Source organism: Polypterus senegalus, chromosome 6 (genome assembly GCF_016835505.1).
Source record: "Polypterus senegalus isolate Bchr_013 chromosome 6, ASM1683550v1, whole genome shotgun sequence".
Lineage (NCBI taxonomy): Eukaryota > Metazoa > Chordata > Cladistia > Polypteriformes > Polypteridae > Polypterus > Polypterus senegalus.
Genome location: NC_053159.1, coordinates 131113953 through 131124675, shown reverse-complemented (window position 1 = coordinate 131124675; position 10723 = coordinate 131113953).

Genomic DNA, 10723 nt, shown 5'->3' with positions numbered 1-10723 from the left:
AGACTCCCATTTAATATTTTACTACACAATTTGAAGTAAGACTAACAGAAAGGAGCACACAATGGCTCAAAAATGATCGGCAAGTCGGCGTGGTGCAAAAAGGTTTGAAAAACGCCTGTGACCTTCCTTGTGGTCACCAGGTCTGAACTGAGACCCCATCTCTTAACAGCGTCACTCCTTTATAGCAGCTGGACCAGAAAGGACGGGGCTTCTCTGTCTCCATTGACCTCAAAGGGTGGTTTCTCAAGGCTGTGAGGGAAATAGGAAACAAGACTGTTAGCAACAGCACCCCATCTCAGCCACATAACTTAGGTGAGACCGAAAGGCATGCGTGACAATGGTAATAGTATGTTATCACTAAAATCCTTTATATTTCAGGGAGTCTTTCACAAAGAACACCATTGAAAGGCATATTTTTAAAACACTCAACGGCATGATACAAAATGTGAATGGAGCTCCACGTAATTGCAGATAAATGATTTTAATGCAAACATTAAGCTTTGCCTAGCAGTGTGTGAACTGAGGATTGTCACAATCTGGGTGCTGGAGTTTGATGTTCGGTGCTTTGAAATGGGAGGAAAAAGAATCGGAAGGTTAATAAGGGGTATGCTGAGTGAATGAGAAGAGGGGAACTGGCAAGTTGAACGTGTGAAAGACAAAAAAAGAGGCAGAGGGACACGAAACGGCAAGGAGAGAAGGGAGCTGGTAGCATCATCGGAATGCGTCATTCTTTTATCCCTGCATTCCCCCTAAAGGATAGGAGTGATCTGCAGTCTAATATGTAAGGTTGTGAATGAAAAATGAAAGGAGGCTGGTGTGAGACAGGAGAGTGACAAAGAGGGACTGATGAAAGGAAGATGAGAAATTGAAATTCACCTCACAGGCTCATCTAATATATTCCCTCCAGAGGGACCCCTTAACTGTACATGTAGCAACACCGGAAAACACGGAAAGGGAGAATTATTAGAGAGGCATAAAATGGATAGGCTGAATGGTTTGCAACTGGGGCTATCTGTGGTATAAAATTACACACCACCAGACCCTGGCATTTCATTTCAGGGAGAAGAAGGTGTGTAACGGAGTGTCGAGTGTGAGGAGAAGGGAAAAATAGAAAGCACGGGTGACTTTGAAAATGTCAGGAGCCGGGACCTGAAATGGCACAGGTGTGTTTCACTATGCGGAGGAGAGCACATTCCAGAGAAAGATCTCTTTGTGAAGACAGTGAGGAGGGATGCATTTAATGTTTACAAAAGCGATGGACTCGAAAAATATGAATGATTTGTGATTTTCAAAAGTACAAGCACATTGCAGTTAATGGAAGAAATTAGTACATTGGCAATACTGAGAGGCCAGGGGACTCACATGTAAAGTTTTCTTACACTCAGAAATGTGCATAAGCCGTTTCTTATGCAAAAGTCAGGCTTTATAAAACAAAAACATGGTGTGGAAATTCACTTAAAGTTAAGTCAGGTTTTGACCTTCCGTGAGTCCTACGCAGAGTTTTTTGGTGGTTTGCATTTTAGCGACTCCAGGCAGCAGGACATGAAGTGAACTGAAAATATCATTTCATTGCATACATCAGTCATATTCTGATGGCCATCCGTTTGTCCATTTTCTAGACCAGGCTCTTCTAAACCTCTAACGGATCAGGGATCACGTGATTTCTGAAAGATGGCCTCTGTGGTGTAGGCTACAATTCAGAACACAACTCAAAGGGGCAGCATATAAGTCAGTCGTAATGACAGAAAAGGATGCAAATAGCATGAAGGATCATTAAATTACAGGCAACCTGTTTTAAGATTGTTGTTCTAGGTATTAGAACTGTGGCAAAAGTACTTGGGTGTTGTACCATATTAGCCATTATGGATGTATCGAGAAGCAAGGGCAGCATTTGGGGGTGGAAAGTGGGGCGACTGCCCCAGGCCCTGCACCTAAGGGGGTTCTGCTTTTGAGGTCCATGTGTCCCGTTCGAGCGGATTAGTCAAGTTATATTCTCCAGTGTGTGTATATGTGTATATATATATATATATATATATACAGTGGAACCTCGAGATACGAGTTTAATTCGTTCCAGCACTAAGCTTGTATAGCGAATTTCTCGTATCTAGAACAAACTTCCTCATTGAAAATAATGGAAATCCAGTTAATCCGTTCCGCACCCCCAAAAATATCAACATAAAAATCAATTTTCCTAACAAATAACACTGATAAATAATATATACAGTACATGTGGAACCTCGGTTTGCAAGTAACTTGGTTTACGAGTGTTTTACAAGACGAGCTAAATTTTTCAATTAATTTTGACTTGATAAAACGAGCGATGTCTTCCAATACAAGTAGTATGGATACACTTTGTCTGCTGAGCGTCATGTGAGCATAACTGAGCTGATGGTTCTTCTCTCTCGTGCGCATCTCTCTCCTTATCTCTCTCTCTCTCTCCTCTTAAGAGCAATCGTCTCCTATTCTCCGTCTGCATGTCCGCGATATTTTTGGATACGCTTATACAGCGAACTGCTACAGCGAAACAATGAAATCACAAGCGCACAAACGCGTAGATCCTCACGCTACGGGAGAACAAGGAACACTGAGTGAGCTGACAGGCTGGCAGTGTCGGCTTAGATGAATACCCGAGTCGAGGCGGATCAGGAAAAGCGTCACGCATAACCACAGCCTGGCTCGTTACGCGAGCCAATGCTCATATTTAGATCCAAATTTTTCAGTCATACTTTCCTCTTATCTTGAATTTCTCGTATACAGAGGTGATCATATCTAGAGGTTCCACTGTATGTATATATATATATATATATATATATATATAACATATGGAAACAAAGGTCTGTGATACAGTTTGCCTATTTATTTACAACCGGAGATCCACAAAGGCAGAAAATGAATCACGTATCATAAAGTAGTTTTTATTCCTCAGCTTTCAACCCCTGCCAGGGGCCTTCATCAGAGGATAATGCTTAGACTTACAAAAATCAAAGGCAATATATAGCAAAATACGACAATCCTTTTTAAAATCCCTCTTCAAGGTCAAATTCCGTACTTGTACGTCCACCTTCATCGCCCAAAAAGGGTCGCCAGTATAATCCCTTCCTAAAGTAGGCATAGCCCAATAGTCGCTGGGTTGGCTTCTCCTATCTATAGAAAAAGACATTGCATCCATATTAGACTACAAAGATGTCATCAACAACTTTTCCAATCGAAAGGCAAGACAAGTGGATTTTCATCTCTGAACCTCTGAAACCGATAAGAGATTTCATGATGATACCTCTACGTTAATTTCACACTGAAGCTTACATTTTATTTGTAGACATAAACATGTCAGAATACGAATGCACAAAAACATATATCGCTAGTGATAACTGGCTGACATGACATCAACGTGAGTTATGACTATGACATCCTGTATGTCGAGATTCAGAGTATACTTGCAATGTGAGTACTTTTCTAGAAGAGACCCTACTAATTTCCACGACACCGCATCGCATTTCGCACTCTTGTCGTATTGTCATAAACTATAAATTTCACTTTTTAAATAGATTATATTGTTATATTTTGATAAAGTCCACATGTTATCTTGCAAAAATTTAGCTGAATAATGTAATGAGAAAATCCGGAGTATGTTAACATTATTTTTATTAAATTCTCAAGCAAGTTTATACAGTCCACACATACTAATAACAGGGGTTGGCTTAACGGGCCCCACGTGGGGTTGCTCAGCCCTAGGCCCTGCATACCCCTAAGGGCGTCTCTGATGAGACGTCAAGCAAAATGACACCTTTAATTGGCTAACTAAAAAAAGATTACAATATGCAAGCTTTCGAGGCAACTCAGGCCCCTTCTTCAGGAGAGATGTAATACCTTAAAAACTTGCATATTGTAATCTTTTTAGTTAGCCAGTAAAAGGTGCCATTTTGCTTGACTTCTAACTGTGGCAAAATAAACACTTTCTTCTTTTAAGAAGTTTGAAAATGTGGTTGAAAGTTGCAGCATTTCTGTTATTTATTTGCATCATCAAAGAGACAGATATCACATTTTTGCTTTATATGTGACGTGTCATGGAGATTTGCTCAGACCACCATACCGCTGTCTCTACAGGCAGGCAAAAGCTGCAGCCACACGCTCTGTTGTTTCCATCACTCAGACTGACTACCGAGGATCTGTTTGCCTTTCAGGCATGTAAAAGAGGAAAAGTCTGAATACAACATACAGTATTCAAGTTGAGATTAACCTCTCTAAAGGCTAAATTTGAAAGAGTGAACTACATTTACTCATTTGACTGACGCTTTTATCCAAGGCAGCTTACAACATTTTTGATACAACTGCTTACATTTCTTTTGATTTTCCAGTTGGAGCACAGGCAGGTCAAGTGACTTCCTCAGGGTCACACAACATCAGTAATGGGATTTGAACCCACAACCTTAGAGTTTGAAGTCCAAAGCCTTAACAACTACACCACACAACCTGTCTAATCTGTGAGTGAAATTCTCCAGAGTATTTCTCTATCTGTTTTTAAGGACTCACAACATGTAAATAAGAGTTGCTTTGGGCAGGACAGGTCATAGTATTGATTGACCCATCAATCATCTAAACACAGGGGCAAATAGAGCCGAACCAAGCAAGCAACAGGCCCAGGCAGGAACAACTTCTGGACATGATGCCAGCCAATCACAGTGTGAGCATTCAAAAACACACACACACACACACACACACATTAGGGTACGATTTAGCATCGCCATTTCACCTAATCTGCAAGTCTTTGGACTGTGAGGGACAACAGGAGCAAACTCACATGGACTCGTGTGCAGACTCCACACAGGGAGCACCCTCAGTGCGACCCTCCAGGCTCCTCACTACAAAACAGCGGTGCTACCACTGCTTAACCATACGCCAAATTCATTCACTAGCACATTTATATTAACTATGGCCTTAAAAATTGAGGAAAAAATACTCTCTATTACATACTTATTTTAGTAACACAGTGCCTCCACTTTATTTAATGGTCAAGTAGACCCCCCGACCACCCCATTAAACTTGACTAAATGTCTGTAATACCTCAAGTTTATATTCACAGAAGTTTTGTTTTCTGTGTTCTCACGTGTTTTGAAAGTAAAGACATCACTCAGGAACGTGACCAAATTTATATGGTGATTAGGTCATGAATATGAAAAGCCATATATGGCTACTGACGGGGCGTGGCTAAATGCATGTGCACAAGCGCATAGATTTAAGTTGATTTAAGATTTATAAAGGAACTTACCGCAGGACTTTGCATATAGTCATAAAACAATATAAACCTGATTTTATTGTGCATACACTCTTTTTGCATTTTTAGCGTAAGCAAAATTTTAATATGGAATCTAAACAAGGATTTATAGATGAGGCCCCTGGAATGTTTCATTCGGCAGATCATGAATAAATCTAAAAATGTTTTTTTCCCCCCAGATGTGTGAGACACTGAGAAGTTAAATCTGAACTGCCTGAGTACATTAGAGCAGATTATAAAACTTATTCCCCACCAGTGAGCTGTAAGATGGAGGCCCTTTGCACCCTGATAACCACTCTGATTGATAGCACTGCTGCCACATACAGTGGAGAAAGGCAAACCAACATGGCTGAAAGAACACAGTTTCACAATTGGAGGATAAAGGCTTGATGGCTTTTCATAATCAGAGTTGAGTAACTGCAATTAGTCAAAGAGTAAAATGAGCAAACAGAGTAGATGAAAGAGAGACCAAAAATACTTTATTATATAAACAACATAAAAGTCATCAGCTTGTTCAAAAGCTCTTTCCTGTTTTTCAATAAACTTTTTTTTTTTATTATTTATTTGAATCCAAAGATTTCAATGTGTAAAATGTTAACCGCCATGTTAAATAGTGATAACACTATGGGATCTTAGTCTTGTCCATCTGACATTATGTCACCATTGTTACTATAAACAACAACACACAGGCAACATGTCATTGACCATGAAAATAAAAAGGCGTCACGAAGAGTAATAAACAAAATTCAATACAATGTCAAAGAACAGACAAAGAGCCACAAAAAGGTTTGGGGCAGCCTTCTGTATACTTGAAACCGGCTGCAAAACATGAAATTGGTCGTACAATTGTGTACAGACTGAAGTCCAAAACAGAACTGCCTGGGTGAGGTTAAGATGGTGGTTTTCAAGTAAGGCAGAGGAAGTGAGGTAATCGTGAGCAGAACCGGAAGTGACGTCATCAGGTTCGTGACCAGAAGTGACGTCATTGAGGCCAGGCAGTATTTCCATAATTGGCCTGCAGTGGAAAGAGAGAAAGGATTAGTGCACCTCGCCACCCCCTGGCCTAGCATGGAGTTACCCTCATTTGAGCCCTTTAGCTGCCTCCCAAGTGCACGTGCTGACAACAATAATAATTACATTTTTCACAACATTCTTAAATTAATAAATAATAACAGAAATATCATTCTAAATCCAGGCACACGTTCTTATCTCCCAGCTCCGTAGTAATGGTAATGAGTTTGTACTTCACCCTGAGGCACCACATTTTTCCTGGCTCATCCCATAGACTCGTGTGTAAGGTGCATCTCTGACTCCACTCCAGTGCCCATATAAGTGACATCGAGTATGCATGTGTGCACAATTGTGCCCTATAATGGACTGGCACCTGGTTTGAGGTTGGCTCTTACCTCAAGCCTAGTGCCTCAAGTAATGCATGAATAATTGGATTAGTTGATCTTAAAATGTGGTTTGCCAAATCAAAAAGAAAATGAAACAGAAAACAACTAAGTATTTCAGTATTCATCTAATGTTCTACAATAAAGAGTGTTTAGATGTTATATGATTCATTTATGAAAGTGCTGCTTCCTCGTGGATCCAGAATGCTGGGTCTTAACTCCATGCCTGGACGTTGTCTGGCTGGTGGTGGTGGCACATTCTTCATGGGTCTAGGTGGGTTCTGCTCTGGCTACTGCAGTTGTCCTCAAAGATTGGCTATATGTTAGCGTGATCGAGCGCGAGTCTCTGTGCACATTCATGGCCTGCAACTGACTTCTGTTATGTTTGTGCCCAGTGCTGCCAGGATAGGTGCTGGCTCCATGAAACTCGGCTGGATTGAGCAGGTTTGACAGTGTGCCCTGTGTATATATAATTCACGTTAAGGTATTTTATTTCTATTTGCATACAGCAGATGCAGTAAGTATTCAGACCCCTTCACTTTCTGCACGCTTATTGTGTTATAGATTGGATAAATTTGCCACTTTGTTGTTGTCATTCTACTATCAATAACCCATAACGACAAAATGAAAACATGTTTTCAGAAATGTTTGCAAGTTTATTAAAAATCAAACGCTGGATATGTAAGTATTCAGACCCTTTGCTGTGGCACTCAAACTTGTGGTCAGCTGCATCCTGTTTGCTTTATTATTCTTGAGATGCACCTAAAACTTGGAGTCCATGTGTGGCAAACTGAATTTATAGAACATCATTAATATAATGCCCCTTAATTCACACTGCACATCAGAGCAAAAACCAAGCCATGAAGTCCAAGGAACTCTTGGTAGACCTCCATGATAAAACTGTGCTGAACCATTGACCACATCTGTGAGATAAAATCATTTGTAAAACCTGCTCCCAGCAGCACTATGGTCTCAACAGTTGTGAATTGGAAGAAGTTTGGACCACTAGGACTCTTCCTAGAGTTGTCTGTCTGGCCAAACTGAGTAACCAGGGAAGAAGGGCCTTAGTCAAGGAGGTGACCAAGAACCCAGTGGTCACTTGAACAGAACTTTAGAAATCCTCTGCTGAGACAGGAGAACCTACCAGCAGGACAACCATCTCAGCAGCACTCTATTAATCAAGTACATATGACAGTCAGATTCTCTGGTCTGATCAGACAAAAATGTAACTTTTTGAGCAAAACTCCAAGCCTTCTCTGTCAAACACCAGGCACTGCTCATCATCTGCCTAATGCCATCCTTATGGTGAAGCATGATGGTGACAGCATCATGCTCTAGGGGTTCCTTCTAGGCAGCAGGGAAAGTAAACCTGATCAGAATTGAGGGAAGGATGAATACAGTCAAATACAGAGAGGTTCATGAAGAAAACCTGCTCCAGAGTCCATACCACCTCATACTTGGGTGACAGTTCACCTTTCAGCATGACAGTGACCTGAAGCATACAACCAAGGCAACACTGAAGTGGCTTCTGGACAAGTCTGTGACTGTCCTTGAGTGGCCCAGCCAAAGTCCAGACTTAAACCCCATCAAACATCTGTGGAGAGACCAGAAGGTGACCATTGACAGATGCTTGCCATGCAATTTGTTGTAACTTGAATGACTCTGCCAGGGAAAATGGGATAAACGTACCCAAGAAGACTGTAGTTACTGCTGATGGGGCTTCTTCAAAGTACTGACTTAACGGTCTAAATACCTTTGTGAATGAAAAATGTCAGTTATTGATTTTTTAATACATTTGGAAACCTTACTTAAAAACATTTTCTCTTTGTCATTATGGGTTATTGAGTATAGATTAATGGAAAGAAATGGTAGGTTTATCCATTTAAAGTTAAAAATCTACAACACAATAAAGTGTGCCAAAAGTGAAGGGGTCTGAATACTTTCTATAAATCTTTCTTCTAAATTAGGTTACTACAGCAAATATATATTAACAGGCAAGTGTCTTAATAAATGCATATTTTGTTAACGCCAGCTGGCAGCACAGGAAAGAAAATCAAAGTTACGCTCTACGCGGAATTCCTCAAAAATGAAAGCTTCTGTGACTCCAAGGTCATTTGGATAAAGGACATTTTAAAGTCAGGTTAACTGAAGGTTTGGCTCCTTCCTGCTGCAACCTCAGGACATTAACATTGATGTTTTGAAGCCATTCCTGTGTAGCTTTGGCTTTATGCTTGTGCTCATTGTCTTGCTGGAAAACCAATCTTCTCCCAAGGTTCAGGTTTCTTGCAGACCACATCAGGTTTTCCTCCAGGACTTTTCTGTATTTCCCTGCATTCTGTTTTCCTCTTTACCTTCACATGCCTTCCAGAGCCTGCTGCAGAGAAGCATCTCCACAACATGACAGGCTTAACAGTGGAGATTGTGTGTTTCTGATCATGAGCAGTGTTTGGGTTATGCCAAACATGGTGTTTAGTTTGATGGCCAAAAAGATCAATTTTGGTTTCATCAGTCCATAAAACCTTCTTCCAGTTGACTTCAGTCTCCGATGTGTCTTCTAGTGGACTCTAGCCCCAATGTCATTTATGTTTTGTTTTTTACACTGACTTTTTCTTTACCACTTTCTCTTAAAATTGTGACTGGTGAGGCATCTGTCACGGTGGTTATCTGCTCAGTCTCTCCAGCCTCACCCGCTGCAGCTTGTAAAGGTCTCTTGGTTGCCTCCTTCACTAGTCTTCTGTTTCTACAATCATTTAATTTTTGTGGACGGCCTGCTGTAGACAGATTTCCAGCTGTGCCACACACCTTCCATGTCCTAATGGTTAATTGAACTGGAATCCAAGGGATATTCGGTGACTTGAGTATTTTCTTGCCTCCGTTCCCTGACTTTTCCGTCACCTTTTCACAAAGTTACTCAGAGTGTTCCTTTGTCTTCATTCTGTAGGTCAGGCCACCATACTGACTCGCCACTAGTTGGACCTTCCAGGTAAGGTGCACTTAGAGTACATCAATTGAAATGTCTCTTCTACAGAAAAGCAGCCATTGAACTGACTCTGTGACTTCTAAATCTAGTTGGCTGCACCAGTGCTGATTTAGGTGTGTCCCATTAAAAAGGGTGAATACTTAGGTGATCAATTATTTAGTTTCATTTTTGTTATCAATTTAGACCACCTTGCATTTATCTCTGTTCACTTTGACATTAAACAGTCTTTTTCTGTTATTCAATGTCAAAAAAGTCAAATTCAATCCCCTGTGATTCAGTGTTGTATAACAACAAAATATAAAAACTTTTAAAGGAGAGGATACTTTTAATAAGCACTGCAAGTAATTGAGGTTTTAGTCATGGAAATGATATGAATGGTGAAAGAAGACAGAGAGGCAGCAAAGATGTGGCTGTTCTGAGTCGCTGGTTCCTTTTCATACTGAACGGTCCAATTTAAGAAGGATCAACAGGGACAGACACATATCTGTTATTTCACTTATGTTTTTCTCCTTTGGTTTGTGCATGAGAGGGACCTTCAAGTGACATACTGGAAATGGCCTCCACTCCTTTAAAAATGTCCTTGTGTGGTGCGTGGGAACGTGTGTGAAATCGTTGAGCTCAGGTACATTTTAGAATACATGGGACGTAGGCGTATTTACAAATTTGGTGAGCACATATATGGGAATATGGAGAGCACCGACACCTGTCATTGTGGGAGGATAGCACTAGAGCTGCTTGCAGACAGCACAGGTTCATGAACCTCATCACTGAACTCGTCTCTTCCATCAGGTAATTTGAAATTACCCAAATCATCCAGAAGTGGTGTGCTAGAAGCAAGAGGCATCTATTCCTTGCATCTTAATTTCTGCTTCCATGTGGGCGGCCAGTGACTCAGGCCGAGTGTCATTGTTTACAAAACGAAAATCACTGCAGTTGTACTGATGATGGCTTTAACAATCCTGCTCAACATATTTTTTCGGTGTTATGTGACATTTTGCTCTATCCCCATGGCAGACAGTGAATCATCCAAGATGTGGCTTTGGATATCTCAGTGATCCTTGCCTCATGTTTGAATTC